The sequence below is a fragment of the Podarcis erhardii genome, assembly GCF_964252035.2.
Source record: "Podarcis erhardii genome assembly, chromosome: 5".
Taxonomy (NCBI): domain Eukaryota; kingdom Metazoa; phylum Chordata; class Lepidosauria; order Squamata; family Lacertidae; genus Podarcis; species Podarcis erhardii.
The window spans coordinates 42,370,494-42,383,200 of NC_138509.1; the positions used below are offsets into that span (position 1 = coordinate 42,370,494).

The 12,707-nt window shown below is 44.7% G+C and overlaps 1 protein-coding gene across 1 annotated transcript in view; it reads left to right on the forward strand.

Moving 5' to 3' along the window:
• Window positions 1-3,491, forward strand: part of EBF3 (EBF transcription factor 3) — a gene marked incomplete at its 3' end in the record, with an annotated part of 663,555 nt that extends 660,064 nt beyond the window's left edge. Inside the window, exon 17 of the mRNA XM_081863250.1 lies at window positions 3,478-3,491. The remainder of the gene's footprint in view (window positions 1-3,477) is intronic.
• Window positions 3,492-12,707: the final 9,216 nt, after the last annotated feature.

Consider the following 12,707-nt stretch of genomic DNA (forward strand, 5'->3'; position numbering starts at 1 on the left):
ATAACAGGAAGACCTTGCGCAGGCCACAAACGGTTTACAACGTTCAGTTATTGCAAACGTTTTCAGTGTTCATTTTATGCATTTTTTTAAAAAATCACCATGGCATTTATCTAAATTATCTTCATCTAAATCTGGCCCTGGCTAGCATTAATGAGTAAGGGCACTTGACACATTCCAATAATTCCATGCTCCTGTAGTTAACCAAATGCCAGCTTGGTGTAGTGGTTAAGAGCTGTGGGTTTGGAATCTGGTGAACCAGGTTCGCTTTCCCGCTCCTCCACATGCAGCTTCTGGGTGACCTTGAGCCAGTCATAGTTCTCTGAAGTCTCTCAGCTTCACTCACCTCACTGAGTGTTTGTTGTGGGGGAAGAAGGGAAAGGAGATTGTTAGCCGCTTTGAGACTCCTTAGGGTAGTGATAAAGCGGGATATCAAATCCAAACTCTTCTTCTCCTCCCCCCCCCACAAAGAATTGCCACCTGCAAACAGGAGAGGGGCCAATTTGCAACAGCTCTGCACTATCTCACCTATGATGCAATGTTTCTCTTGTACAGGAGACATGGCAGTCTCTATATAGAAGAGACTGTATATATATATATATATATATATATATATATATATAGAAGGTGAGAATTTTCCCCATAGTTTAGAGCAGTGTTTCCCAACCTTTTTTGGGCAAAGGCACACTTGTGTCATGAAAAAAATCTCGAGGCACACCACCATGCCAGATGGGGAAAGGTCACTTTTTACTTATGTAAAAAAAAATAAAAAAATAGTAACAGCATAGAAGGTAATGGTAGATGACTGTTAGGGTCTCCCCCCAAATGCAGAATTCTATTAATATCTTCCTTAGCGAGCCGCGTTAACCCCTGTAATGATTTCTATAGAGTAAGCATAGGGGACACTGGGGGATGTGGAACCAAGGGGGCAGTGGGCCAAAAGAGTTCGGGATCTACTGCTTTAAACAGAAATAAGAGCCAGTGGGTTCTACCTTTTTTAAAGTATCGTTTCAGCGGGGACAGCAGTCCGGATTTCCAAAAAGCGGCGCTTTTTTGCGTCTGAGCAAAGAAGAGAGAGAGGGGAAAAAAGAGAGAGAGATTGATTTGTGGCTGCGCAAAGGGGGGAGGAGCCCAGGAGTAAAAGTAGGAAGGACGAAGGGAGGGGAAAGGAAAGTTAATAGAAGGAAAGGCGGGTGGGAGAGAAAGAGAAAGAAAGAGGGAAGGAAGGGGGGAAGAGAAGTGGAAAGGAGGGAGACCGAGGCGGGGGAGAAGCGTCTGGAGAGTTGCTCCGAAGTTTGGGGCGCCGCGGGGGTGGGCGCGCGTCCCAGGAGGCGGAGGCCAGCCCGGGCTGGGAGCCGCGCCGCGGCCCGGGGGCGGTAGGCGGACCGCGACTCCTAGGATGTGGAAAGGGGACGGCGGCGCAGGGGGAGGAGACCCGCACGGCTAGGGCAGCGCGCAGGGGGAGGGGAGCGGGCCGGAGGCGGGTGAGGGGGGCCGCGATCCCGCGCGCCGCGAACATGGCCTCCTTCCCCGCGGGCCCCGCCGAGCCCCCCGGCCGGGGAGGGCGGCGCGCCCCCGCCGCCGGAGGAGAGCAGAGGCAGGAGGAGGAGGACGAAGGCGCTGCCGAGGAGGCGCGCCAACTTCTGCCAACTTCGGCGCCCGCCCCGTCGCCGCAGGCTCCTCCCGGCCGAGAGCCAGAGGACGGCGGCGGAGCAGGAGGAGGAGGATCGGGTTTGGCGACGGCTGCTGCGTCCTCTCCAAGCGCGGGGCTGGCCTCCGCCGCGCCCGATCCTCCGCGCTCGCCCGCTTCTCGGCGGAGCAGGTCTCGTGCGGGTGCGAGGCGCTGCTGCAGGCGGGCGACCCCGGCCGGCTGGGCCGCTTCCTGGGCTCGCTGCCGCCCGACGCCGAGACGCCGTGCGACTCGCCCGCCTCCCTCCCACGGCATACTAGGCAACGTCTCGCGGCACAGTAGTGTGCCGCGGAACACCGGTTGGGAAACACTGGTTTAGAGCATGGGTCCCCAATTGTCTTCTTTTTGGCCCTGGGCACATTTTGAAATCTAAGAAACTGTTGTAGGCACCACAAAATACCCATTGCACTCCCCCCCCCCCCGGAAAAGGTAACACATACCTCCAAGACAAATAAAACAAACAAACAAATCAGGCAACTCCCCCTTCAATTAAAAATAAATAGGAATAGGAATTGGGAGGGGCAAGTGGCCTTGAAGGCTGCTTGATTGTAGGCTTCTGTTCACAGCAGAAAAGTCGTTTGATTTTTAAGCAAAGACTCTTTTCAATTGGTACTTATTTTATACTTATTTTGTTGACACACTTTTTTCCAGTTTGAACATTCATCAAAAGAGAAGGAAGTGGAAATGACTTGTACTTCCCAACATCTACAGTAATCTGCAAGCTGGGGCTCCCAGATCTATTCCATGGAAAGATCTGGGGATCCCAGATGGCCAGTTGATTGTATGGATCTCATGACATAAGAGATCTGAGAATCGCTCTGGTTGTTGCAGCAAGAGCATGAAAAGTGGCACTGGGAAGGACTTGTGGCTCTGATTTGCCCTCTTCAGTATAATCTGCAATCTGGTTCTGAGTTTCACTTCAGAACAGAAGACCAAGGAAAACTACTGAATCTTTATTGGGGCTGTTCTTTTAGCAGAGCAGCAGTATCAATCTTAAGGCCACCCAGCCTCTCTACTGTTTTCACTGAAGCATGTGCTTTCCCTCTAAATGACATTTCAGTATCTACGTTCCCTAGGGGTACACCCTTCCTTACTTCTCTGACACTTGTATGGTAGATGAGTAAAGTGGCTCAATTGCTGGATCAATGGGAGAATTTGCCACACTGATTATTTCTTTTCTGCTGCAGATTGTGGCACCAATGGTCCATTAGGGACAGAGACACAACAACAACGCTGATTCACTTTTGCAGGAAACAGGAAGGAAAACATGTTGAAAACAAAAATGGTTCTTTCTCTTAGATTTCAGCTGACATGTTAGCTACCACACATGTAATCGCATGCTCTGACATTAGGTCCCAACACAGAATAGATTTGTGTGTGTGTGTGTGTGTGTGTGTGTGTGTGTGACAACTACATTGCATTCCTGAGACAGCATTTGAGTTACACTGCAGCTTCCAAACCAGTCTCAAGGGAAGCCCCACAAAGAGTAGTCCAATTGTCAGGTTACAAATATGGTGGCCAATCTATTCCCACACAAGGAAGGCCATCATTGACACACCAACATAAGCTGATAGAACACACTCCTCACCCCAGAAATTACCTGGACCCCCAGCAACAAAGATGAACTACACACCTGTTCTCTGCAGCATTGACATACTTCTTTCAGACATTTTCTGCCACGCAGTAAAATAAATTGGAATGGACTAAGATGGCCACCATTTGGTTACAGGATTTCCTCCCATCCAATGATATCTCTGGCTTCCTTTCTTGACCTTTAAAGCAGTACAAAGTGAGCTTTTTAGGGAATGTCTGCAGAACTGAATGTAGTCACAAATACCTTTGTTTTGCAGGTGCTAGAATTCTATTTAGCCCAGTACAGTGGTATCTTGAATTACAAACGCCTCAGGTTACAAACGCTTCAGGTTACAAACTCTGCTAACCTGGAGGAGTTACCTCGATTTGAGAACTTTGCCCCAGGATGAGAACAGAAATCGTGTGCCGGCGGCACAGTGGCCAAGAGGTCCCATTAGCAAAAGCACGCCTCTAGTTAAGAACAGTTTCAGGTTAAGAACGGACCTCTGGAACAAATTAAGTTTGTAACTAGAGGTATCACTATATTTTTCTTGGGCCCTAATGAAATCATTCTGTGCTTTGAAAACTGAAGAGAGAAATATACCTCTTTGGATATTACAGGTAATGGTCAAATTTTCGTTGTCCACATCCATCAGTTTTACACTATTCTAACTTGATAGGCTGCGCAGCTGTTGCTCCTTATTTACAAAGGAATCCATTCATTATGGTATGTCATGGGAGTGAAGAGAAGGGAGGTGACCTAGTTAAAATGATTGCAAAAATAACATTCCAAATAACATGAAGATATTCAGAAATTTTTGGGGTTGGGAACAATGCTGAGCAACGCTAAAGAATAGATAAGTATTTTAAAATTATAACTGCTGGAAACATTCTTAGCTGTTTCCATTGCAAAATAGTCCATTGCAAAATAGTCAACAATGAGTGGGAATTAAATAATCCACATACCCCTTGGTTATCCCATCCATTCCTTTACCATGTCACAACCCACCCACTCCCGGAATCCAAGCAAAAAAGAACCATATCCTCAAGAGATATCACTGGGTAAACATGAGAATTCTGTATAATTGAACCTGAGAAACAAAATGTCTGTGTAAATTATATGGCTTGCTACCCACTGTTTTCATTAGAAAATATAAAGAACATTCTCTATCTCTTGTTTCTTCAGTGATTATGTAATTACAATGTTGTCTCTATCTCCAAGGTCTTTTTTTATTTCCTGCTATGTTCCCATGCCGGAGAGCAGAAGAGAAATTTCAGAGACTTGTCAGCTAAGTGGCTTTTGCATAGCAGCTTAGCGTAAAGTTAAGGAGTTTCTCAGACCCTTCAGAGGACACCCCATTTGGACCCTGCTGCATGGGCTCACAGCAAGGCTTTGTTTATGCAGAACCATGTTCAGCTGCCCGGGTCTCTTTGGCATCAACAGAGAATGACTGTCCAACCTACATTGTGGGTATGTGGATAATAAATAAAGGTGTCTTCTGATGGAGGGCTATCGATGGCTACTTGCCTTGATGGCTATGCTGCACCTCCCTGGAGGCAGCAATACCAGTTGCTGGAATCCACAGGTGGGGAGAGTGCTCTTGTGCTTGAATCCTGCTTGCTGGTTCTGCAGAGGTCAGCCACTGTCAGAACAGGATACTAGATAGGCCATTGGCCTGATCCAGCAGGTTCTTCTTATCTTCTGCCCTAGAAGAGTCACTATTAATAGAAATGCCAATTGTAAAGAATAAGAGAATGCAATGAACATTGTTGATAATACAGAATAAATTAACACATTTCTAAAAACTGTAAAAATCTACATTAAGTTAATGCTGTTTTAAGTATCGGCTGCCTAGCAAATCTTCAAACTTTAAGAGAGTCATAGAATTACAGAGTTGAAAGGGACCACAAGCATGATCTGCAATGCAGAAATCTTTTGCCCAATGTGGGGCTCAAACCCACAAACCTCAGATTAAAAGTCTCATGCTCTACTGACTGAGCTACAGAGATGGGGCAAGCCACATATTTATTTTGGCTATTCCTACACACTCTCTTGAGCAGCAACTGTCAATTCCCTATCAGCTTAGGCTCCTCTAAGAGTAGAGCAGCTTTTATCATTTAGTGCTCTTCCCTTGGAAAAAAAAAGGTGTTACACTTACTGTACTTACCATAACCTCACATGCTTGTGATAAATCCTGAAGATTAATATACTATATCCTGCAGATCACAGAATGAATCTGTCCCACACTTTGTGGAAATTGCAGGTTTTGGAACTCTGCCAGTTAACCAAAGACTAATGTCTTAATGATAATTGTTAATGAAATGAGAGGATTCAGCAATAAATTTTCCGAATTAAATACACCAGAAATCTATTTTGACACCAGAAACTGTTTTTCTATGGCACCTGCAAGCTTAGTATGTGCAGGATACATGAACCAAGAGGAACAGAATAGCTGGGGTGATGAGGTGGTCACATGCACAGACCTATATTCTAATTGCATCTTCAATTCCCTGCTCATTAACTCTTCAGCTTTTGGGTCAGACTAGACATGATGTTTGTCATGTGACCGGTCCTTGAGTGCTTGCTTTTCCTTTACAAAATACCAGCGATGAGGGGGTCATTTGTATCGGAACTATAGAATGCAGCATAACTTTAAGCCTTTGACCCTGTCAGGACCCTGTCCTGATCCAGAACACACGCACACACACACACACACACACACACACACACACACATACACACGGGTATTTGCCTCAGGAGGAATTGCCTTTTACCGCAATTCAGATAGCAGCCATGGGTGCCTCTGAGATGAATCAGGTCCATGGTGGGAGCAGAGAGTTAAAAAAAACACCCTCCCTCCATGTCTTATCCTGTTCCATTACTTTATTGCCTTCTCCTTTCTCTGTGTGGCCCCTGCACCACTGCTGGGGGGCGGGGAGTTCCTTGAACCCTCTAAAGCAGGTTGGGACAGCGTGGAGGATGTTGGAACAGGAGAAGGAAGGAAGTCCCATTGTGCAGGCAGAAGATGATGGGACACTGGGACGATTTCATTTGATACAGTCACATGAATGGAGTTTCTATGTCCCTAGATATATTCAAATTTGTTGAGATCTGTGTACGTCAGAGGAAGCAGCATGCTATAGTATAGCCGCAACTGAGATTATATTATTGATTGGATTTATATCCCACTTTGTATCCAAGGAGCTCAAAGTGACTAGATGGTGTTTATCTGATTTTACTGCTGCCCTAGTATGAGGGAATATGGAAGTGATCATAGCCTAAGTTTTGATAGTGTCCTAGGCATGCCTTGGGTCAGGGGTTGGGAAAATAATAAAATTGTTTTTGGTACTTTCTAAAATCAAATGAAATGCTGATCAAACAATGTGGTTAAATTTACTTCCTGGTTTAGTAAAATTAAAATATACGATGCCAAATAGATTGCTGTTATTGTTGGAAGTAGTTTTCTAAAAGAAGCATTGCATCTTATTTGCTCTCTAGATAACCTGCCACCAATATCGGGTAGCAGTATAGATCTGAGCTTGAAAAACCTGCCATCCCCATAATTTCTCTTTAGACTCTGGATCAGGCTTGCGTATCTATAATATTGTGTAGGGAGCAAAATAATTGAGAACTACACTGGCAATGTGTTCCGCAAATTTGGGCAGAGTGCCTGCCAGTGAGCTCTGAGCTTTGCAGCCTTATATCTAAAGCAGCCCACCATTGGGAATATAAAATCAAAGCAGAAAAATTGAGCATTTAATGGTCTACCATTATTGCTGAAATCACAATGACAGGCCATGATCTTCCAAGTACAATTTTGATCCTCAAATGTAGTAACAGAAATTACAGCGTTTCATACCCTGACTACATTATAGGAAATAAAACATCTGTCTAAATATTAGATATATAAAAATCCTCAAAATAAAGATATTTAAGAATATCTTGCGCAGAGCACCTTTCTACCTGCTTGCTTAGTATAATGCAGTCATTATGGCAATAAATGTTTCTAATAAAGTACGAAAATGGATTGTTTGCTTTGCTGCTTGTATGAACTCTCATTTCTCTTTTTATTATATTGAATCTGACATTTGCTTACCCTTTATCAGTGGAATATTTAATCAACTGCAATCTGTAAGAAGCAAGAGGAATTTCTATTTTATTTAAAACCTGTCCCACATGGAGAGAGAGAAAGACTAGGGAATAAGTCGTGCACCGTATGTAAGTGTGAAGAGTGTTACAGTTACAATCTTGAATATTTATCTAGTCTGCAAAATATATTATAAACATGTACAATAGTATATGTGTCTCTTCCAATTGTTGAATTCAATACTGAAAAGATGTAATGTATTAATGTACTCCCTATTTCCACTTTTTATGAAGGGGGGGGGGGGAGACAGTAAGATAAATTCATATCAAACTAGCTTTCCTTTATGGAGTATAGTAAGGAGACATTGTCCACAAATAGATGGGGGTTGTCAGTGTTTTGAAACCATTGGTTATTTATGGCCTTTTCACTCAATGCAGTCATAATTTATTTTTTTGCTGTGGTTTTTGCTGTTGCAGAACTTATGACGTTTCATCATCTTGCATATTTATGGGAAGTAATCGTTAATGTTATAGATCTCAACATTAGAAAGGACTTGTATTGGGAGGGGGGAATTACGTATGTTTTTTATTGCACAATTTCTACTTTCGATGCACAGTGATAGGCAGGAAGGCTATTATGGAGAATTTATTTCCATTTAGAAACAAAAACAAAAACAAGAAAAAACACAGTTGTCATCTGTATTGTAATTTCATTTTGGGGCTTATTTGACCAAAATGCTCTGTTGAAACAGTCTGCGTTTCCTCTTTTCCTGTATTTTGGTTGATCCCTTCTTTTAGACAATCTAGTGACAAGTGCTAGTTATCTGGAAGAACATGGTTTTCAAACCAGTGCAGTATGATTTATGGTTCTTGTTTCACAGAAAGTATCACAAGCTCGCAGAAGTGAAAGCTTCCAAATAGGCATCTAAGTTTTGTAATAAATGCAGCTAACAACATGCCTGAAAATATATAGGAAACAGACTGAGCGATGTCTTATTATACAGTGGATAGTTTGATTTGGTCTGCTTTTGATTAGATATTTGGCCTGCATCTGTTTCAAATTTCAAACCCATTCAGTTGCTTAAATGTTCCTACAAGCCAGAGTTTACTGCACATTATTGTTAGCTAATAATTCTTGCAGGCTTATATATATATATTTATTTATGTGACTAAAAATTCATGCCTTTGCAATGTGATCAACTCTGATACCAGAGCGCTAGGGAGGGGCACTCGGAGGCAGCAGAGGCCACTTCTGGGGAATATGGAAATTCGTGAGAGCGCAATACGTAATCTGTCTCAGAAATTTATCGCCAGAGAGGGTCACTGATGCAAAAACACTGATATATTGAAAAACACTTGTGCACATATTCTCATTGTTTCCCATGGCTGCTGCTTCCGTATCATTTCCCCATGCTCCTTCCTGCATTAGTCCCATTGGTGATCCTGCCCTATCCTGTATCACACAGTGAATGGGATGATGTTGCAACACTATGTAGCCAAGCATATTTGACCATGGGATGACATCACTGAGGGCAAGTGAGGGCAGTTGAAAGTGAAGGCAATGTAAACGGATATGCAAATACTTCATAATGCATTCTGGAAAATCACTGAAAATGTATATTTTCTAGCTGTTCTCAACTTGAATAAATTGTATGACTTTGAAAACTAAATGAGTGTCTTTGAAAATGATATGAACTCACACTCGTTTTGTAATCATCATTGTACCTGCATATACGTTAGAGGAAATGGGACCAGAGGTTTGGTATCTACACAAGCATATACTTTAAAACCATTTTACTGGATGGTGAGAATGCTGCACAACTTTCAGGTTGTGTACAATTCTGGAAGTGACTTCCTTCTTGATGCTATTGTGGCACTAAGTCCACAATACTGTAGCATCAAGTCCAACATGAGTAGGTTGTTGGAGAAGTGCCCTTTACCCAAGAATGCCTCAGGGTGTTTACTACTGGTATTCATCCTAATCTATTTAGCTGCTCACACTATATGACATTTGGAATCAAACCACTTTAAGTCAGTCAGAGAAGGGGCAGTATGAACTAGGTGAAAAAAGGATGCGCCAAATGCCAACTGACGAAAACTATATATAACTCCCCCCCCCCACTCAGCTCACCAAAGCAAGATCAGTACAGCCCTTACTGTCCAATGGACACTACCAAAGGCAAAGAGGAAGTGATTGGTCAGTGCTGCATGCCCCTCCCCCTCATATGATTGGCCTGCTGGTCTGAAGAGCATCCCATTACCCTCAATCCCTTGAGAGGAAATCTCTCAAACTTCCTCCTCTAACACGGTAGGCCAACCTCATTCCTGTCCTAAGAACAAGATCGGCCTTGTCTCCCTCATTTTTCTCCTCTCTATGTATACTATCAAATCACTTCCCTTCTGTTCAGCATTCAGAGACTCATCTGTGTAATTGTGCTGCTGTTATTGAGACTAAACATTGGTGAAGGCACATGTGCACATGCTTGCACATTCTCCATATCTAAAATCCATGTGACAGTTGATGGTTTGGTAAGGTATCAAGACCTAGGAGGAACTTTGGGATGGGTGTGTGCAGGGGAAACAAACAAACAGGCAAAGCCTTGGCATCTTGAAGGTGTTTTGTGATATTGGACTATCAGCAGCACACCGAGCCTTTCACCTCTAGGTAACTGACTTGAATCTAGCTCTGGAAGGTAATGGCTCCCAGAAGAGAAACCAATGACTATGAATGGGCATGGAGACTGAGCTAGTGTCTCGCCTCTAGAAAATTACCAAGGTACATTGCACTGCCAGTGCTCATTTCATACCAGGCCAGTGGAATGAACACACACACATGCACACACACACTCGCACAGCCCTTTGGTTTTCAGCATTGTCAATCTAGCATCTTTCATGGACTCTAAATTGATCTGACAAAAAAAAAAAAAAAAAGGAAGCAAGTGAGGGGGAGGGAAATAAAGGGAAAAGACAAGGAGAAGCAGGCTGTGATTTTCACTGTTATTAGCAGCATAAATTCATTGACACACTTGCTACTTATGGGCAAGCGAAAGGAAAGGGACAAACCATTGTAGCTTGACGGCTCCCAAATGGCAAGATATCTATGCAGCTTTAAATATATGTCATTCTTTGTCTGCTTGGCTGCAATTTACACTCAGTTGGTTGGTTCCTAGGATCTTTTCAGGAATCTTGAAAGAAATTATGGGCTCAGGGGAATGCAATACCCCCTGCCTCCCAGTCACCCTTACGCAGGCTCACCCTGACTTCTTTGCACAGACTTGATGAGAGGTGTGGCAAGTAAAATTGGCTGAACTGGTTGCCGGTTAGTTTCCACGCCTGATTCAAGGTGCTGGTTTTGATCTATAAAGCCGCCAACAGCTCAGGAACACAAAGATCACCTCTCCCCATATGAAGTGACCAGGACTCTACAATCACAATCTCAGGTCATTCTTCGTGTGCCTCCTCCACGAGAGGTCTGGAGGGTGGCAACATGACAGCTGGCCTTTTCTGTGGTGTCTCCCCATTCAATTTTCACATTTTCCTGCCAAGTGGAAACCATTGGGTGTCCTCCTGTGTGCTGGTTCCAGGTTTTGGAGATTTATGCCTCTCAGGTATTGGTCCATTTGATATTGAGTTATCATACAAGTGCTAGTGGCAGCCCAGAATATGTAGTGTGTGAAACACTCTCTGCCATAGGGGTAGCTCACTCGATTCACAGCAGCCTTATGTTATGACTGTTGCAAGTATACTCCACCATGTGGAAGCTGAAAGGCCGGAATCAATTCTAAGGCATTAATACAGGAAGGAAGTGAGATGCCATGGTACTGCAGGGATGAATGGGCAAATCTATCAAACTTGGTTTCTCTCTATTTCTCATTTTTCCAGTTCTAAGTTCAGTTCTGCCCATTTCCACATCAATCTGTGATTTTTCTTAAAGTCATCATGAAAGTTCATTAGCATCTTAGTGCACATTTCTTCTAATATATTTATCTATGAATTGTCCCTCAATATACACATTTGTTGCAAACTAATTTTCTTCATTACAATGCATATAATATATAATAATACAACGTGGGGCATTTTTAGGGACACATTATCATAATATATGCATTTTTGTATACATTACTTGATTGGAGAACCCATTGCAAAATTCAGAGAAGGACTAATTTTGACGGACGGCTGTGTTTTGGTTGCATATTATTTCAGAAATTGCAGATTAAGTAGGTTCACCTTTCAATATGAACAGACTCCAATTTCTGGCCCATCCCTACCTTCAGGGAATATGAGCTCCAGATATATTACTTAGCCTACATTCTACCCAATAGATTCTGAGCAAAACTCAGGAAAGGATATGTGAATCTAACTTATATGGAATCAGTTAAAAGAACCATGTAGACAACTGCTGTCAATACTGATGGACAGGACCACAGAACAAAGGCAGATTTAGGAGAGCGCCTGTGATGGCCTGGGATTCCGATTCAGAGGATGAACCAGAGGAATCCCAGCCTGCACAGGAGTCCCCGCCTCCAGGGCCGGCTGAACTGGGGCAAGGCCTAGATGCTGAAGAGCCTGCACCTGTGACAGAGCATCAGGAGCTGGCCCCAGGTGAAGCCCTTCTGGCCCCAGAGGGGCTTGATGACTCAGTGGCCACAGGTGAGCCTCCTCCAGGGCCCAGTAACCCTTCGGCCTCTCCTGATCTGCAGAGGCTTAGGGCAGAGAGGCGAAGGGAACTGGTTGCCCCCAGGAGGAGTGCTCGCCTTAAGGCCAGAGGAGGCGGGGCTCCTGGGGGTCGGGACCGCCCCCGGCCTTAGAAGAGGATAAAAGCCCAGTCAGCCTGGCCCCAGGTTGCGGGAGCAACGTCGTTGTTGGCTTTGGACCTTCCTGTGTTCCTGATCCCTGCTTGGCCTCCTGTTCCTGACCATCCGGTGCTCCTGTTCCCTGCTCGGCCTCCTGTTCCTGACCATCCGGTGTTCCTGTTCCCTGCTCGGCCTCCTGTTCCAGCGTTCCTGTTCCCCGCCCGGCTCTCCGCCTCGGACCTCGCCCCTCTTCGTGTGGACTCAGACTACGCTCACGGTACCTTTCCCCCGGGTCCAGCACAGTTTGCTCCCGCCACACCCGCACTCCCCCTTCGTTGGGGTGCGTTCGGGAAGAGCCAGAGTCCATGGCTGACCAGGCGGCTGCGCTGGTGGCATTGGCCCAGGAAAACCAGGCCTTGACCCACACCGTTCAGCAGCTAAGCGATGTGGTTGCGGCGCTTCAGCAGCGGTTGGAAGCCTTTCCAGATCCTGGGGCCGACGCCCTAGCTCCAGGCAAGTACCCAGTGGCCTTGCCAGAGAAATTTGATGGGACCCAGGCCAGTTTTCC